The following is a 17,414-nucleotide window of genomic DNA, read 5'->3' as shown; positions in this document are numbered from 1 at the left end:
TAACACTTTTTGAGGATTTCTCCTCCCATTATCGCCTACCCACATGACCCATTCTAGGAGTTTCTACAACTCTGAAATTTCAGATTTCAAAAACGGATTCCCCCCCCCCCATATGTCCTAGTGTAGCTTTTTGAGGCGTGTATAATTTGATAGGAGATTAAACAACTGTTACTTAACCAGCTCGATAATGGCATAGACATTTACTTGCTTGCTGCTGCTCTGGGGCTCCTGGAGCAGGTTAGGCATGCAGATACCTCCGTCAAGATTGAGTGCTCTCCGACATACTAAAAGCCATTTATTGAATGCTTGCTAAGTGCCCGGTGTCCTGCAAAGCCCTTTGCAGACGTGGCCTCTTAGTGCTGATTATAATCCCCTGGGGGAAAGACTGTGAAGCTGAAGATTCTTTGCAGAGGACTATTTGTCTTAAAGACCCCACAAACTCCTTGGCCTCTACTCTGTTGCTTGACCTTGGTGGAGTAGAAGATTGGGATTAGTGAGGGATGGAGAGTTATCCAGGCTTAGTGCCTGTAGAAAAGTACCCATTTATTTTTTAAAAAATATTTATTTCGGGGACTGCAGAAAAGGCTCAGTGGTTAAGAGCATTGCCTGTTCTTCTAAAGGTCTGGTGTTCAATTCCCAGCAACTACATGGTGGCTCACAACCATCTGGAATGAGATCTGGTGCCCTCTTCTGGCCTGCAGGTGTACATGCAGGCAGAAGACTGAATAAATCTAGTCAGGCAGTGGTACAGGCCTTTAATTCCAGCACTTGAGAGGCAGAGGCAGATGGGTTTTTGTGAGTTCAAGGCCAGCCTGGTGTACAAGAGCTAGTTCCAGGATAGCTACAGAGAAATCTTGTCTCAAAAAAAATTATATCAAGTGTTTGTTTGCTTGTATATATGTGCACTACATTTGTGTGATGCCCATGAAGGCCAAAAGAGGGCATTGGATCCTCTGGAATTTACAGATGTAACTAACAGATGTAGTTACAGATGTTTGTGAGCCACTGATGGTGCTGAGAACTGAACCTGGATCCAGTGTTTTTAACTGCTGAGCCATCTCTCTATAAACACATTCTCTTGTTTTTACTAAGACTGTTGGATAAACCTCTTGAAATGTATTGTTAAAGTCAGCAACCTCCAACTCTAGAGCTAAAAATGTTTTCTTAAACTATAGAAAAGGGCTTCTACCTCCCTAGCTCACCTAACTTGCTGTCCCAACCAAAGTTATCTCTCACATGTATTGTTTTGACTTTCTCTCCTCTCTGGCTATTAAAGTTCATGCCACTTTTTCCACGGCACAAATCAAATCCAAGTTCTGAGGACAGGGTCACTCACACTTGCCTCAGGTAAAGGACTCTTACTATTTTCTTTAAAGCAGGGTTATTATTTTTGCATTGACGGGACCATTAATAACTTTGTTATGCAGGAAGCCATCTTAGAGAGGTCAAGCCAATTGTTGCAGGTCACATGGTTGGTAGAGGCAGACTGGACACTGGACGTGGACAAGGCAGTGCTGATGTAGAGAATCACACAGGAGGAGCAGCTTGTGGGATGGAGCGAGTGGACACAGAGAAAAAGAGAATCAGGTGGGGCTTTGGTCTGGGGAGCAGGTACCTTTCTGACTGCCCCTATCCCAGGACTGCAAAACAGCAATGGAAAAGACCCCTTGGGGTGGAGCATGGGGCTGCTGTATAGGGTCCTGGGTGGAAGGACACAGTGCCTTCTTGTTGAACCCACAAGTTGGTACCCCTGGAATGTTTCCCTTTTCTAGAACCTGCTATTAGAAATCCCATTCTGTCCTTGATCTCAGCCGAGTGCCAAGAAGAAAACAACCTGATTAGCTGATTGAAGTGATTCCCACTAAGGTGCCATCTCTTAACTTTTCTGGGAGCTCACTCATTAAAATAAATTGTTAGCTGGTAGACACACACACACACACACACACACACACACACACACACGTGTGTGTGTGTGTGTATAAAGTATGTGTGTGTGTATATATATATATATCACATGTGAATGTTTATACTACAGTCTCCCACACTATGTAAATAACAGTAAAGGATGAAAATCTAAGGTGCTAAAATCATTCTAAGTAACCAGCTCACATTATTTCAGGACAACTCAGTCAGGCAACTATGATGCCCAATTTGTAGGTAAATGGAGACTTGGAGCAGGGGAGGGGTTATTTACTTAAAACACGCATCTAGCAAAAAGAGCTAGACCTTTAACCTCTTCCTCTCAACTGTGATGACTCCTGTCCTCAAAGACTCTCATCTTGACACCACACTTCCCAGAAGCACACGGTTCAGTTCCACCCTGCTAGCATTGGACGGAGGAGTTTTGACCTTTGTTCATCCATTTACCCAGAAGGTCACTGTTTGATGGACTGCTCCCTTGTTTGACATGTGGCCCGGTGGGGTGTGTTGAGATGAATTCAACCTGGTTTTGTTCCCCGTGTCTCTGACGATAGTGCCTGCCTGAGTTGGGAGAGGAATGTGTAAATGGGTGTGGAGGGATGGAGGACCTAAACCAGAACTCCTAGGGAAGAACTGATATCAAGTGATAAGTGCTGACAGAGGGATAAATACAAAGTGCTGAGAGATCATAAAAAACGAAGTAATTTTGAAATTAAGGCAGACTTTTAAAAAATCTGATTGATTTAAGGCTCTTTAGGGATATGTTTTTCACCTAAATTCTGATGAACAACTCACTTCAGAATCGCAGGCAGCCAGGTGGTGTTACTCTCACTTGCTAATGAACATGGCTAATTCCCTGTAGCAATACGGGGAGGGTGGGGGAAGCAAGACAGTGTCTTCAGGTATGAAGTTGGCTATTGATTTCCAGCCGACACAGCCCAAGGCAGCGTTTTCCAAACTTACTGATTATAAGTGGCAGTCCCCAAATCACCTGCGGCTCTTGCTAAGCAAATGACCCACAGGCCCCACTCCAAATAATAAGTTCCTCAAATGATTCTTGGAGTCTTGGGGCAAAATAATATCTTCAGAAACCACTGTCTTACAAACATGAGTTTTTGAGACAGCATTTCCCTGGCCTTCTTGCTTCACCCTTCCTAGTCTGGGATTACAGGCGTGTGCCACGGTTTATCCCTTGATTTTTGGTGGTGCTGGGGAACGAGCTCAGGTCCTCGTGCATCCAGAGAAGCACTGAAGTACTGAGCCACAGCCTTAGCTTTCTTTAAGCATTTCTTGTTTGTTTGTTTTCTGAAATATGGTCTCACTCTTCTTTGTTTGTTTCTAGCCCAGATTCTCCCCCCCCCCCCCCAAAAGCAAGTAAAATCTGTGTCTCCTAGGAGATGACAGGTTTAAACTTAACTCATTATGATACAGGGATTCAGGTCAACTCCGACAATAAAAACTCCAAAGCCTCTTCTCTAACAAGTCGATAGAACTGGAAGAGAGTTTTGTGGTCCCCCATTGACAAAGATTACACCCCTCGTTAGCATGGAAGTTATGGAAAATAGATATCATCCTTTAGCTCTTCAAAGAGTTTGGGGACCGAAGCTCTGAGGATGGAGAGAAGCGAGATTGGAGGATGGGAAGTTCCAGAGGCAAAGGGAAGACCGGAAACACCTCCAATTGTATTCTATACATAACACAACTACATTTTAAAAGCCCTGCCATCCCCAATTGCCAGAGACACTTGGGGCTGTGCAAATGTGCTACCGAGGATAGAGACGCTCCTTGGCCTGGGCCTTTGAGCCTCAGACCTTTTCTGGTCGCTTGGCCCACCCCCATTCTGAGGAGTATTTTTCTTTTTCTCAATAAAAAGTCTCTATTTCTATCAATACTCATATGTCCCTGGTCCAATTGTTTCAGGACACAAGATTCTGGGAGTCTCAGTGAGTACACTCTGGATTTGATTCATGCCGATCACCTGAGAATAACCAAGTTCTCTGAGATTTATGTTTTGGTATGTACTGGTTTTTGGTTCTGATTTTTTAAATAAAAGTAGGTGTATTTGGCTAATGGCCATCTGGCATGCTAAAGCAAGGAAGCGGATACTTAGGCTTTTAATAACTAAGGCCAGTATTGAAGAAAACAGTTTGGGTTTTAAAAAGTATCAAGGTTATGCAATTTACCGAACACTTGACACTGCCTTACTGTGTATTCCTGGCTGGCTTGGAACTACATAGACCAAGCTGGCCTCCAGCTCACAGAGATCTGTCTGCCTATATTTCTTGAGTGCTGGCATGCACCACCACTCTAGGCTAAGTCTGTTTAATGACTGTTTGGAAAGGGAAAAAAATTAGTTTTACCAATTTTACATGAGAAAAAAAAACTCCTCCTCATCTTTTGAAGCCATAGTTCAGGACGTAATAAATAGACATATCATAGGATCCCTCACTTACTGATAGTGAAAATCAATTCAATTTCTTATATACTCAAATCCAAATTAGAACTATCTGCCTCACAATGAGAGTTTACTGCTGTTACTTAGTCCAAGTTTTGGACGTCGTACAAGGTTACAAGTCAGGTCTTTTGTAATTCTTGTGTTTCTTTTCCTCAAAAAACGAAGTCAAATACTTTAATAAGCTTTACTCAAAATAGCCCTGACCATTCTACCTCTGGTTAGGTTGGTTGGTCTTTTGAGACATGATCTTACTATGTAATCTTGGCTGTCCTGGAACTCACTATGTTGACCAACCAGGTTGGTCTCGAACACAGATCTGCCAGCCTCTGTTTCCTGAGTGCTGGGACTAATGGCGAAAGTCACCTTGCTTGGCTCTTTTGGCAATCAGTTTGGGTTCATGTCATCTTTCTCGGAATGTTTTTTAAATGCACAAAGGGTAAAGATACAAGGGATTACAAATAACAACTTAGTACTTCAAACGCGGGAACCAGGACGCAGCAGTTTGGATGTAATTATCTGTGGTTTCTACAGGTGACAGTAGCTCTCTGCTAAGGGCCGAGGCCGATATTCACAAATGAAGGAACAAGCTCAACGCTGGCTTAATGAAAATGAATAATTTTATTTTCATTCGTGTTGATGGAATCCCCAGGTAGCAGCACACACAACTTATTAAAATGTAACTGACTGTCCACGCTGTGAGACAAGGGAGTCAATGTGGGGCTGTTACCCTTTTGCCAGAAAAGACCCGATTAAACTACGTCACGGTTGAACCTACATTAGCGTCTCAATTTTAGCACATCCTTTGCTGTGAAGTGTAAGACTGCCGCAGACCCCGGGGAGAGAAATGTGATTCCTTCTCTCCCTGGTTTGGTCAATCCATCTTCCTTCAACAATTTCTGTTTTCCAATTTCCTTTGGAACAGAAGGATCCGACAGCGGTGAGTTGCGGACTGAATATCCGGTAAGTTTTGGGTTCGGTCATTAAAGGAAGAAAACCTGCTGCTCACCCACACAGCTGCGTTGCACAAGTTCTAATTGGCCTTATTAATGAAGACCTGGAGCCAGATATCGGAGGGAGAAAGGAGCAAGCTTCAGCCAACTCTTACCTTGCTCACTCCTCAGCCAGCTGAACTACTATCTCTTCAGGTTTATTAGATAGAATTATAGCTGATTAGATAAAACCTTAGGTCACAATGTCATGTCAGGGCTTAAAAACAAAAAAAAAAAAATTCTATCTTAACTTTAATTTTTATTGTAATATAGACACTCTTTTTAGCCTACAGGCCCTTTGAGCATATAGTATGGCTTCCAGTTTAATGTTTTTTAGGGCTCCCTGAGTGTGAAAACAATTTCTCTTCAGCACCTATCTGTTTCTTGTCCTTTTCTTGGGTTCCGTTCCTTCTGTTGGTTTGCTTTGTTCTATTCTGATGTATTTGTCCTTTATTATTATTCCCACTTAATTTCCAATGAGAGACAGGAAGGGAGTAGATCTGGATGCAAGGGAGGGAGGTGGGAAGGAACCGGGAGGAGTAGAGGGAGGGGAACTGTAATCAGGATATATTATGTGAGAAAAAAAACTATTTTCAATTAAAGGGAAAAAAAGAGACATTTAGTCTTAGTTTTTCAGAAGGATGGTAAAGATATTTGAAGTACAGTTTATGTTTATAAAAAATTGCTTTCATTAATCTTAAGATGAAAGTTTTGCTAAGTTACACAGTTTTGTATTGACTACAGAGATTTTGATAGATTTTGGAAGAATTTTCTTCCAAAAGAGATACTTAAAAATTAAATTTTACATTTGCTTTTTTCCCCCTGAGTAGTCAAGAGAAATAGAAGGCAAGAGAACATAAAATGGTTTTGTATGTTAATAAAAATGCATGGCTTTAAATGCATTTGGGAAGCAACATGCAAAATGAAGTTGTCTTGATAAACAGAGGTGACCAAGTCTGAGTATATTAAATGAGGGACATTGAAAACAAAAACCAAACTTTCGTCTTATTATTTCTATGGGTTCCTTTTTCTAAGAATACTTTTAAATGTAAAATTGTTAAATATAAGATTTTGTTAAGGCTGAAGGATATGCAAAATCATGGATGTATGTGTTTCTCAGTGATCTTTCTGTTAAATTTGCTTTGTGTGATGGTACAGCAAAGACACCTCTCCCTAGGAACACTGACACTCAGTTTCCAGACAAGCCTTTCTATTACTCTGAATGTCACAGGCAAAAATCACTGTGCCCTCACCTCATACCGGGCACAGGGATAACTAATGCCTTGTATTTAGAGAGTGATTAACATGTTAAGATACGATTTTGTTAAATGCTCAGAGAAATTTCTATACTGAGTTTTGCTAGGCACTCTTAAAACTTAAATTTAAGAGATAAGACATGAAAATTGAAGGACTAGCTGTATGTGTGGAAACACTTTTACATGGTCTCTAGGTCTTTCTGCAAATATAATATGTATATTTAGTCAATTGTAGAACTGAGATCGTTGTGCTATTGGTATCATAGGCTGTACCTCAACTCCAATTCATTATTAATAGATAATATTGTTATGACCTGCTACTGACTTGTCCTGTCTTTTAAGAGGCAAGCTCTGCCCACTCCCCCTTCCACCAAGGCAAGTGGATCTTCCTTCCACTTCCAGCCTGTACTCTCTTTCGTCCCTTTTTCTCCTCTCCATAACCCACTGAATAAACTATACCCATTTTCTCCACATGGTGTGTCTGTCTCTCACCTGCCGAGGTCTCCCATCCCCNCCCCCCCCCCCCCCCCGCAGCTCTGCAGCAGGTCTTGAGCCACCCACTGTGGCTCCTCATGGAACTGGCTGCCCTGCCAACCCCCAAGGTCTCTCATTTGCCACCTTCCACCTACCTGGGATACACAGAGGCCTTGGGTGGTGGGACAGGCTACCCCTTGTGTCCTGCTGTGGTCTCCCACCTGTTGCTGCCCTAAGCTATAACAAATATAATGCATTTTGTTATAAATAATGTTATGAGATTAAATATTTTTATATCTAAATTGATAGATATGTACACTATAAGATTATTAAGAAAATGCTGGTATGGCTTACAAAAAGCAGTATTAGATTTAGAGTCTCTGTGTTGATTTAATGACAGGACTCACATTTTAGGTTATAAATGTTTAGCAAAAATGTCCTTATGGTGAATGCAACACTACCTGTACAGCTGTTACAGTTGTTACCTCTAATGTAATGTGCAAATGGGTCTAATGGCAGCGCCATGATAGAAATAGCATTAGAAATTTATCCTTTTTATGTTTCTCAGATATATTTGCATACAAGTACATGTAATTCTGTGTATGACAAAATATTCCTGTTTTTAAAGAGCATTCAGCAAAAATATTTGGGGGCACAAACATCTTAGATTGTTTACACCCTGATTACATCGTGTCTTTGTGAATATACAAATGCTTGTGCTACAAATGGTATGTCTGGAATACAGATATAAACCCATATGCATATCAACCCATAGAGATAACCAATATTTAGAAAGTGGTTGGAAAAACAATACACTGTTGATAGAGGTTTCTGTCCTGCCCAGTCCCGTGGCTGTTCAAGTCCCAAAGAAACACACAGAGGCCTTTCTTTGTTTAGAATGTTGGTTACAAGTTGTATGGATATGTCAGGAAGAAAGCTAAACAAAGGAGATTAGATTCAAAGTTCCTGTTTTGAAAATAAGTGTGGGGGGAAAGTGCCGTGGGATGATGGTCTTGTATCCTGTCACTTGTATTATTTTAATAAAATGCTGATTGGCCAGTAGCCAGGCAGGAAATATAGGAGGCAGGGTGACAAGAACAGGAGAATTCTGGGAAAAGGAAAGGTTCAGTTTACAGTTGTTACCCAGAGGACGCCAGATGAGAAGGCCTCTCTGATAAAAGGTACCAAGCCATGTGGCTAAAAGAGAATTATGGGTTAATACAAGTTATAAGAGTTAATAAGAAACCTGAGCTACTGGGCCAACCAGCTTATAATTAATGTAGTCCCAATGTTTCTTTGGGACTGAATAGCCGCAGGACTGGGCAGGACAGAAACCTCTGTCAACAACACATGAACTCTAGACATGAACTAAAATTAAAAGTACTTCACAATTAAGTGTGTTTGAGACAATATCAGACTTCTTAAACTCTTCCCTAGGATTCAGGGGTTCAGGGTTCAATCCACAACACCAGAAAAAAAAAGGGCCCATTTTATATATATTTTTTCCTCATTCAAAGGTAAATATCTTAGGAAGTCATGTGACTTAAAGGATGCCAACGGCACTCACATGCTTTCTGATTTCTGAAATATCCCTGTCTAAGGCAAAGCTAAGAACTGCATAAATACACAGCAACCTAGAGAAGTAACACAGTTTTTCACAGCTGCGAGAAGCTTTTCAAGGGTGCTATAAGAAACTGTGTGTAACTTGGTTAGCAATATCAGAATGGTTCTTTACAAAATTTTCTAGTCCTTTATATCCGAAACAAAGAAATTTCTCTAGAATATCTTATGTTTACTATGTTTTCCAAAAGCGATGTTGAAAAGCACAGATTTGATGTTCTGTGTTCCCCGTTTGTTGTGCCAGATTTTCAACAGAATCAGCACTCGCTTAACTTTTGCTTCAGCTGGGACCTTTTAAAATGACCACTTTACAGTTCCGGATAAACACGGCCGCCATGTACGTGAGGTGCACGTGTGCACCAGATAAAACATCTATTTGTAGTCAACCTTTTCCAAAACATGTAAGATGCCTGTAAAATTTGTAAAGAGTCTGATTTGCTTCAAAAGTAAGAAATTCTGTGTAAATGTGGTATTTATTTCCTTTTAAGTCTATGACCCTCCAGAATCCATTTTTTTTTCTAGAATGTTAATCCTAAAAATGACTTATTACGCTGATGTCTTCAGAGCTGAAATTGTTTTTTAAATTTTATTTACTCATGTATTTTATGTATATGGGTACTTTGTTTTGTCCATCTAAACACCAGAAGAAGGCATCCTATAGTTGTGAGCTGCCATGCGGGTGCTGGGAACTGAACTCAGGGCCTTCGAAAGAGCAGTGAGTGCTCTTAACCACTGAGTCATCTCTCCAACTTCAGAGCTGATATTGTTAATTGTAAATAACGACACCCTATATGGGGCCTATGCATGTTTGTGTTCCTGGCTAGTTACACGGTTGAGGCAGAGCAGGTGGAGAATGGGGTCAGAAGGGCTTTGCACATGAATTATGAATTAACATATGAAGAAAGGAGAACTAAAAACGAACCTCAAAGCCAGCGTGTTACAGATAGAACCCATGAGAGAAAGCTTCTGCTGTATGAATGTTCGAGAAAGCCCTCGATATGCAAACCACCTGTCAAAGTCCCAGCCTTTGGTACAGTCTCTCATACAGTGTTGTCAATGGGTTTCTAACCTTTTGAGCTCTGGTCTGCTTCCTCCCTCCCATCCCTGCATCTACAACTAGTCTGTATTTGTGTCCAATTCCTTGTTCCAGGACACAAGAATCTTGAAATCCCAAAGGCTGCCCACCAAAGCCTGATTGATATTCACTGATGTCATTTTGACCATCATTTTGAACACACGTACCCAAGCACTTTACATTCCAAGCTGTGCCGCTCTAACAGACTGAAAGATTAAATGCAGGCCGTTTAAGGAAAATACATGCATGTATGCGCACACACAAAATAGATGTAGGGTATTCTATAAATCATTAAGCCTTGGTCTGTTGTGGTTTGTAATTCTCTTTCAAAGCTGTGTCTGTTGATATTTCTCTACAAAAGGAGAGTCAAAAACTCTCTTTCTTTCTTTCTTTCTTTCTTTCTTTCTTTCTTTCTTTCCTCTCCTTTCCTTTCTTCTTTCTTTTTTTTGAGACAGGATTTCTTTCTGTAGCCCTGACTGTCCTGGAACTCACTGTCTGGGCTCAAACTTATAGATCTGCCTTCCTCTGCTTCCCAAGTGCTGGGATTAAAGGCATATGCCACTACACTGGGTGTAAGCTCACCTTTTTCTAGTACAATGCTGGTGTGTTGGTCAGGCACCACAGGAGGCCAAGCTTACATCTGACCTTCAAAGAAACAGACGAGAAAATGCTTCCACCCCACAATCTGTCAAAGGAGAGACTTAAATGGGCTTGCAGATGGCTCTGCTGAGTGTACAATGAATAGGATTCTCTCCACTCTAGACTCAAATTTTCAAATTTTAAGAAAACACTGCAAGCAACCTTGCTCTAAAAACCCTTCCTTCCTGAGCTCTCAGTGGCTTGAGTTTGGCCAAGAAAAGGGCTTTTGACACTGGGTGCTGCCTGCCACATCTTCTCTGAGTTTCTGATACAGATTCATTCCTCGCTAGTCCAGAAATGACTCTCATCCTGGCGAAGGGACCTCTCTCATCCTGGCGAAGGGACCTCTCTCATCCTGGCGAAGGGACCTCTCTCATCCTGGCGAAGGGACCTTTAAGTTGTGATGTTTTCCAAAACTGTGCAGAGCCAGGAAGAAATAGTCGGGATTAAAATTGCATAAGACCAGAGGCAAAACCAGCCTGAGCAATGAAGAGACCAACAAAGACTGGAACCATGTAAACCAGCTTTTCCAAAAGAACTAAAGCCAAGAGGTGGTGAAGGGCTATATGGAGGTTACTTGACACTAGCTCGGCTTCTGCAAGCATTGTGCTCATTATAGGTCTTCCAAGCATGGGGGGTACTTCAAGAAATATTTGGATATCTGTACAGTCAATAAATAATAATAATAATAATAACAATAATAATAATAATAATAATAATAATACTATGGCATCTCAACTCCTTGAAGAATGAAGGATGGGCAGAGAAAGCGATGGGAAGAGGGTTGCAATAACATAGCAGATATATATTCTATACAGCAGATTCTCACATGGAGAGTGCAGGCAGTCTGGGACTCAGTCCCCCGCTTTCAGGAAAGGCCCAGTTAACCTGTCTCACTGCTACATCTGTACCTTCCGGGTTTTTTTGGTCTCATGGATCTGTACAAGTTGCAAGACTATCACAGACACTGGAAAGAAATGAGGTTCTTTTTGCCAGGGGTTTGGCCAGATTGTAAATAAATCCACTGATCCTTATATTTAAATTTCTTTTGGGATACAGAGAAACTTAAGTCAGTGGGTCTAGAGGGATAGGGTTTTAATTGTTTGGGAGAAATAGCCAGAAAGCAAAAGAAATTTACTGCTCTATGTATCCTCTTCACTTCTTTCTACTGTCATATTTATAATCTTTAAAAAATAAAGTGTGTGTGCCTGCGTGTGTGCATGCACCTTAGTATGAGCCCTTTCCTGCAGGGGTCAGAAGAGGGCATCGGATCTCTTTGACCTGGAGTTACTGGTGGCTGTGAGCCTCCCAAATATTGATTCTGGGAAGCACACTCAGGTCCTCTGGAAGAGCAGCAGTGTTATGGCTATTAATCTCTGTGCCATTTCTTCAGTCTCACTTTTTTAAAAAGTGGATTTGCTGTGGGGGCAAAATAAGGTTATAAATGAGGACTTTTCTCATCTCTGAATATACTTTCCCCCATCTGTAATGCGGGAGATTAACAATTACTCCTTCTCAGATGTTGCTTGGGAAGGCAGCAGGTGGCTGCACAGGTCACTTGGGGTTGGGGGAACTGGGGGCAGAGGTTTATTACAGTGACTATAGATTTGTGGAGACCTCCTGGAAAGTCTTGCATGGCCGAGCTGAATTCAACCCAACAGTGAATTTCATTGACATGAAGCTGTGTCTGCAATAAGGGTTTAGCTTGGAGCTAAACCTCAGCTCAGAGCAGAGGCGTGTAGCATCATGGAGATGTTTAGAACACAGGCTCCAAGGCCTGCCTGTCACTCAGATATGGCCAGGAATTTCTTGGGTTTTCATCACACATCAGAGAGGATGGTTGTCTCCAAGCTCTTTCAGCTCTAATATTCTATATCTTTTACCAAATCCAGGGGTCATGAGAATCCCCTATTTTTGTTTTCCAGTGGGAGGTATTAATAAAATTGTTATCATCTGTTTTTTAACTAAGGTTCAACACTTCTTTGAAAGCTTTAGTTTAAGGTCCAAAGACTTGAATTTTCCTTTCCTACATATTCCTGGTCTTTTCTGTCATTACCCTCTCATCTCATTCAGGCTACTTCCCCCTACCCCCTTGTTGTGGCCTTGTAGAGCTATTTGGGACAACAAAAAGGATGTGGGTGACCTTACAAGTTGTATTTCAGAGGGTCCCTGGCTTAGCTGTTTCTTTAATTCAATTTTCATTATTTTCTGCCTGAACCTACCCTGTTCTATTTTGCTTGTCTATATTTCTTTCATGCTGGGTATGTCTTTGTCTCTCTCTGTATGACTCAATGAGTGTTATGAAATTTGCTTGTGAGAGTATGGATAAAGGGTTATTTATGGGGGCACGGACACTTTCCCAGTGACTATGCCACTGAAGAAAATGTCTCACCCCGCTGTAACAATTAACTACCTATAACTCCTCTGAGGGATGGGTCACTTTTCCTGCTTGTCTGCAGTTCTTCCTCCTTGAATCCTTTCTACTGTCCAAAATGAGATTTAATTCTCAGCAAACCGACAGAAAGTGTTTTAAGTTGGAAATGCTAAGCACAGCTCAGCAGCACACGACCAGTGCAGCAATGGTGCCCTTTGGGGTCATGGGACTGAATGGGAACTGTGAGCCCTGAGGTTTCTCTGCACACTTGGGGGTATTGTGCTGTGTACAGCTCGCTTGGGAGAAGATCGGAATCCAAAAGTCTGAAGTGTGTTTCTATTGAACTTGCATTGCTTTCATGCCGTCTTAAAGATGAAAAAATTGTGTCACACCATTGGTGATGGGAGCTGTTTGTTATTTCAAATATTCTCCTGCATTCTTCCTTTCCCTCTCCGTCCTTACATAACTGCATCGAGTAGCACAAAAGGCGCTTAACCAAGTAGAACCAAGGAGGATGACTGTGCTTGAAGAGCGCGCGCCAGACTGCAGTGCCGAAAAGCAGGAAATTAGAAACTGGAGAGCTAATCTGAGATAGAGCGCCACAGCACTTCACTGAAAAGACTTTCCCAGAAAACGATGAAAACTGAATTAAAGAAACAGCTAAGCCAGGGACCCTCTGAAATCCAACTTGTAAGGTCACCCACATCCTTTTTTGTCCTGAATATCTTCACAGACAGAGGACAGAGAACCCTGAGGTAGTGCTGTACCTGGCCCCTGTGAGTTTCCTGTCATGCGTCTCCCGAGGGCACAGGCCTGTGTGTCTTAGTGAGGAGGAGGGCAATTATGACAGCTTGACGGTGCTTCACATTGACCGGTGTTTCTTTTCAGCCATCCCTGGATTCCATTGGGAACCCACGAGGAGCCTGAGCTACTGATGTGTTCCTTGGAAGAGGCACAGTTTTAAACTATGCTAAATCAGTACTGACTGGTGATCAGTTTGGGGGGAATCCTGTGTTGTAAGCCTGTCCAACTGAATGCCTCTTGATACTTGATTCCAAAATTTCTTGGGGAATGGATGTCCTCCTTGTGTGGATGGTACAGTGTGCACGTGTAAGGCTTATACTTGTCACGTTGCCTGTGCATGTGGTCTATATGTAAGAAGGTGGAGGAGAAAGAATGGCAGAGAGATGGAGTTGGAACCCTTGATAGTACGTCTGCAGCCCATGCGGCCACAGGACTCTTTAAGATGGGAACCAATTCATTGTGCTTACAATTTAAGCTGAATGTAGTTGATTTTTCTTTGACTCACAACTAAACATTTCTGGATGCATGCACTTGTAGATCATGCTCTTTAGCTACCAAGGTACCCTCTTGGGTGATGACAGTTGAGACTAACGTCAGCCCAGCATAGAGTGTCGCTATCCCCATCTAAATCATGCAAGTTCATGTCTTCAGATGCCCTCTTCTGAGTCTCCCTCATAAAGCGACCCTGCGTTGGGATGACACTCTTTCCAGAGAATTCCCACAGAGGAAGTGTTGGATGGTAATTTATTGCCCTCTTCATAGCAATTTGTCACCCTCTGTGTTTTCTTTTTAAAAACAAAACTTACATTTTAACTTTTTCTTTTCTGGCCTTGTCTAGTGCATGACTCAGTTCTAGCCAGTTAGACTGAAACGCCTTGAGGAGATAATTCAAGCTGAGCTGTTTCAGAACAACCTCCCCTCCCCCACCTCCTTCCCCTCCCCACCACTCCCCCCTCCCACCGCATCCCCATCCTTCTTGTGTTGGGTCACTGACATGATGCTTGAGGCTTTGCCAGCTGCTCTGTCATAGTATAAAGAACTGGGTAGCTTGCCAACACAGCCAAGAGGGCAGATCAAAGGGCGTGGACCTTGATGACACCACAGGGCAGCTAAGAACACCAACAGCCAGCTTCCTCCAGAGTTACCCCCTTTTGTTTAAGTCACGACAAGTCAAGCTTTCTATCAACAACACACATTACTATGAGAAAGTCGGCCGAGTTTTCTTCAGGAAAGATGAATATATTCAAGTAGACTATGAACTTTGTGAGTCTCCCGGCTCTCAGGTAAGTTTCCTTCTTATGTGTGCCCTATCTTTCCAGGGCTCTCAAATCAATTGGCCCTTAGACCAACCACAGTATCTTTGGTCCACACCACACCCTTTGCTCTTAGGTGTGAATGAAATAACTAGACCAGCGCTCAAAGTGTGTCATCTTCAGGACTCATTAATAAGCATGCAGTTGGCTTTTCCTGGGACACAATCCTATCATAACTGGATGAAGTTTGATTTAAGTCTCACCCTGGGCTTCGGCAGGATAGACCCTTGACTATCAGAGAAATTCTCTGAGATATTGAATTGCATTGGTCAGACTCCAGTCACTAGAGCTTTGAGCAAGTTGGTAAGAGCAGAAACTGGCTTCCAGAACAACCCATTTCCCAGCGGGTCGTGCCTCGGCTCCGCCATGGGTTTAGACAAGTGCTGATTTCATTGACTCTGTGCTGGGTTTCTGAAAACTTCCCTGCGCAGTCTGCTGGTGCTCTTTGTTCTCTTTGGTGTTTTGGGAAGGAGGATGGCTAAGAGCTCTATCAGAGTCCCTTTTCATGGGGATAACCCATAGATGCCGCTCCAGAGAGTCTGTTAGGGCCTTTGGTCAGGTTTCTCATGTTTTTCTCAAGTCCTAGTTGTTTTTTTATGTTCAAACATAAATTAGGGACAACACTAATATTGGCAGCTGGAAGGGGATTGCCATGGCCTTTCAGTGCAGAAAAGTCACAATGTCCACTTTCTATTTTGATCCAACCAGACTTCTGGAAGCAATCACAAACAGCTAGCCCGAGAGTCCTTCTCTTTGGTCAATATCACGTTATTTATTTACTTATCTATTTATTTATTTATTTTGAGACAGGGTTTCTCTGTGCAGCTTTGGTACCTACCCTGGCTGGCCTCAAACTCACAGAGATCTGCCTGCCTCTGCCTCCCGAGTGCTGGGATTAAAGATGTGCGCCGCCACCACCCGACCCTCAACATCACTTTATTACAGACATCATATGCCTCATTTTGCGGTAGATAAATAGAAGTGTTTATGGGAGCAAAACTTCTATGCCTCCATTTCTTTCTGTCAATCATCCTGTGGGAGGGTCAAAGAGTCACCTAACTGGGGTGATCTGCAGAGCACAGCTGCTACCAGGAAGCATTGGGTTGTGCTATGTGAAGAGTCTCAGTTTTGGACAGAAATAGCGCATGATTTGAACTCCTTTTTCATTATCATTGACTATCAGATAATAAATGGTTCATCCCCTTTACAGTAAGAAGCATGATTCCAGAAGAGCAAGATACTGCCTCAACGCGAAGAATGACTTGGCGTAATTGGGTTGACAGAAAAGTCAAGATAATTATAAGATCTCTCCCCATCAAGATTATCCTAACTGGGAGGAAGAAATACATATTTCCCCCTCTAGAACTCTCTCAATCCGCCTGCTTGTTTTTCTCCCTTTCCTGTTCTTCCTATACCTACTCTTTATTTTCCCGTGTGCCCCCTGGTTGCACTCGTAAGTCTAATTTTAGTACCCAGTCACTCTTTAGTGCGGGTACTAGCATAGGCAGTCTGTGTTCAAGGCTTTTACTCTCCCGTGATATGTCATACTTAATTAACTGTCACCTCCCCTATTAATATTAACTGAAATATTAATTTGATGAATCTTAATTTCTCTTAATCATAGCATCATTTTGATCCTTCATTGGATATCTCTTTATAGTGACATTCAGTGCAGAGGAGAAATATTAATAGCATATTAAGGCGTTTAAAACATCTCTTTAATAATTGCATGTTTTCCTGGTAAGGGGATGTGTTCCTTGAACAGATGTAGGCACCCTGATTTCCTTGTTAGCAAATGGATGTTTTGTCTTGATCACCTTCTGACTCTATTTTACACCTTTAAATGAAAATACTTCCAAATTTAAGAAATGTTCCCCCAAAGATTAATTCTCTAGAGTCTGCTGCATTATTGGAGTGGCAAGGGCTTTGTACTATTAATGGAGGCATAGAAAATTTATATTTGAAGGTTTAGCCTGAGCCTTGGGTAGCAGAATCTATGGAAAGCCAGCGCCAGGAGGAAAGAGCCAAGCTGAAGGGCAGCTGAAACAGGAGGGAAGGAAGGAATGAATGAAGGAAGGAAGGAAGGAAGGAAGGAAGGAAGGAAGGAAGGAAGGAAGGAAAAAGGGAAAGGAGGGAAGAAAGGAGGGAGGAAAAGAGAACTGGTCTATTTACTGGCCATTCTAACGTTCTTCTCGTTCATTAAAAATTTTTTTCTCCCCCTTGTCCTGTACCCGCATCACAAATGCATTGAATCTGGGTGAAGATGCTCATCAGAACGCACTCCACCAATAACACATGGCTGGCACAGAGTTTTTTTTAGGAACATCCCCATCTCTCAAGCCCAGTCACAGGCACAGCATTGTTCCTAGGACCCTGGTTCTCATGCGGCTCCTCAAGCATCAGCTCCCTCACTGAAGGGAGAATGCCAGAAATTCTCCCTCCCTCCCTCCCTCCCCCCCCCCCCCCCCCCCCCCCCCCCCCCCCCCCCCCCCCCC

The 17,414-nt window shown here is 42.4% G+C and overlaps 1 protein-coding gene across 1 annotated transcript in view; it reads right to left on the bottom strand.

Moving 5' to 3' along the window:
- The window catches only part of Drd3 (dopamine receptor D3), a 58,454-nt gene that overhangs the window by 32,601 nt on the left and 8,439 nt on the right, over window positions 1–17,414 (bottom strand). The window lies entirely within an intron of this gene.

The sequence above is a fragment of the Alexandromys fortis genome, unplaced genomic scaffold (genome assembly GCF_014885135.2).
Source record: "Alexandromys fortis isolate MF-2015 unplaced genomic scaffold, M_Fortis_MF-2015_v1.1 scaffold_4, whole genome shotgun sequence".
In the NCBI taxonomy this organism is placed as follows: Eukaryota; Metazoa; Chordata; class Mammalia; order Rodentia; family Cricetidae; genus Alexandromys; species Alexandromys fortis.
Note: the sequence above shows the minus strand (reverse complement) of the source record. Positions and strands in the feature narration are given on the sequence as shown.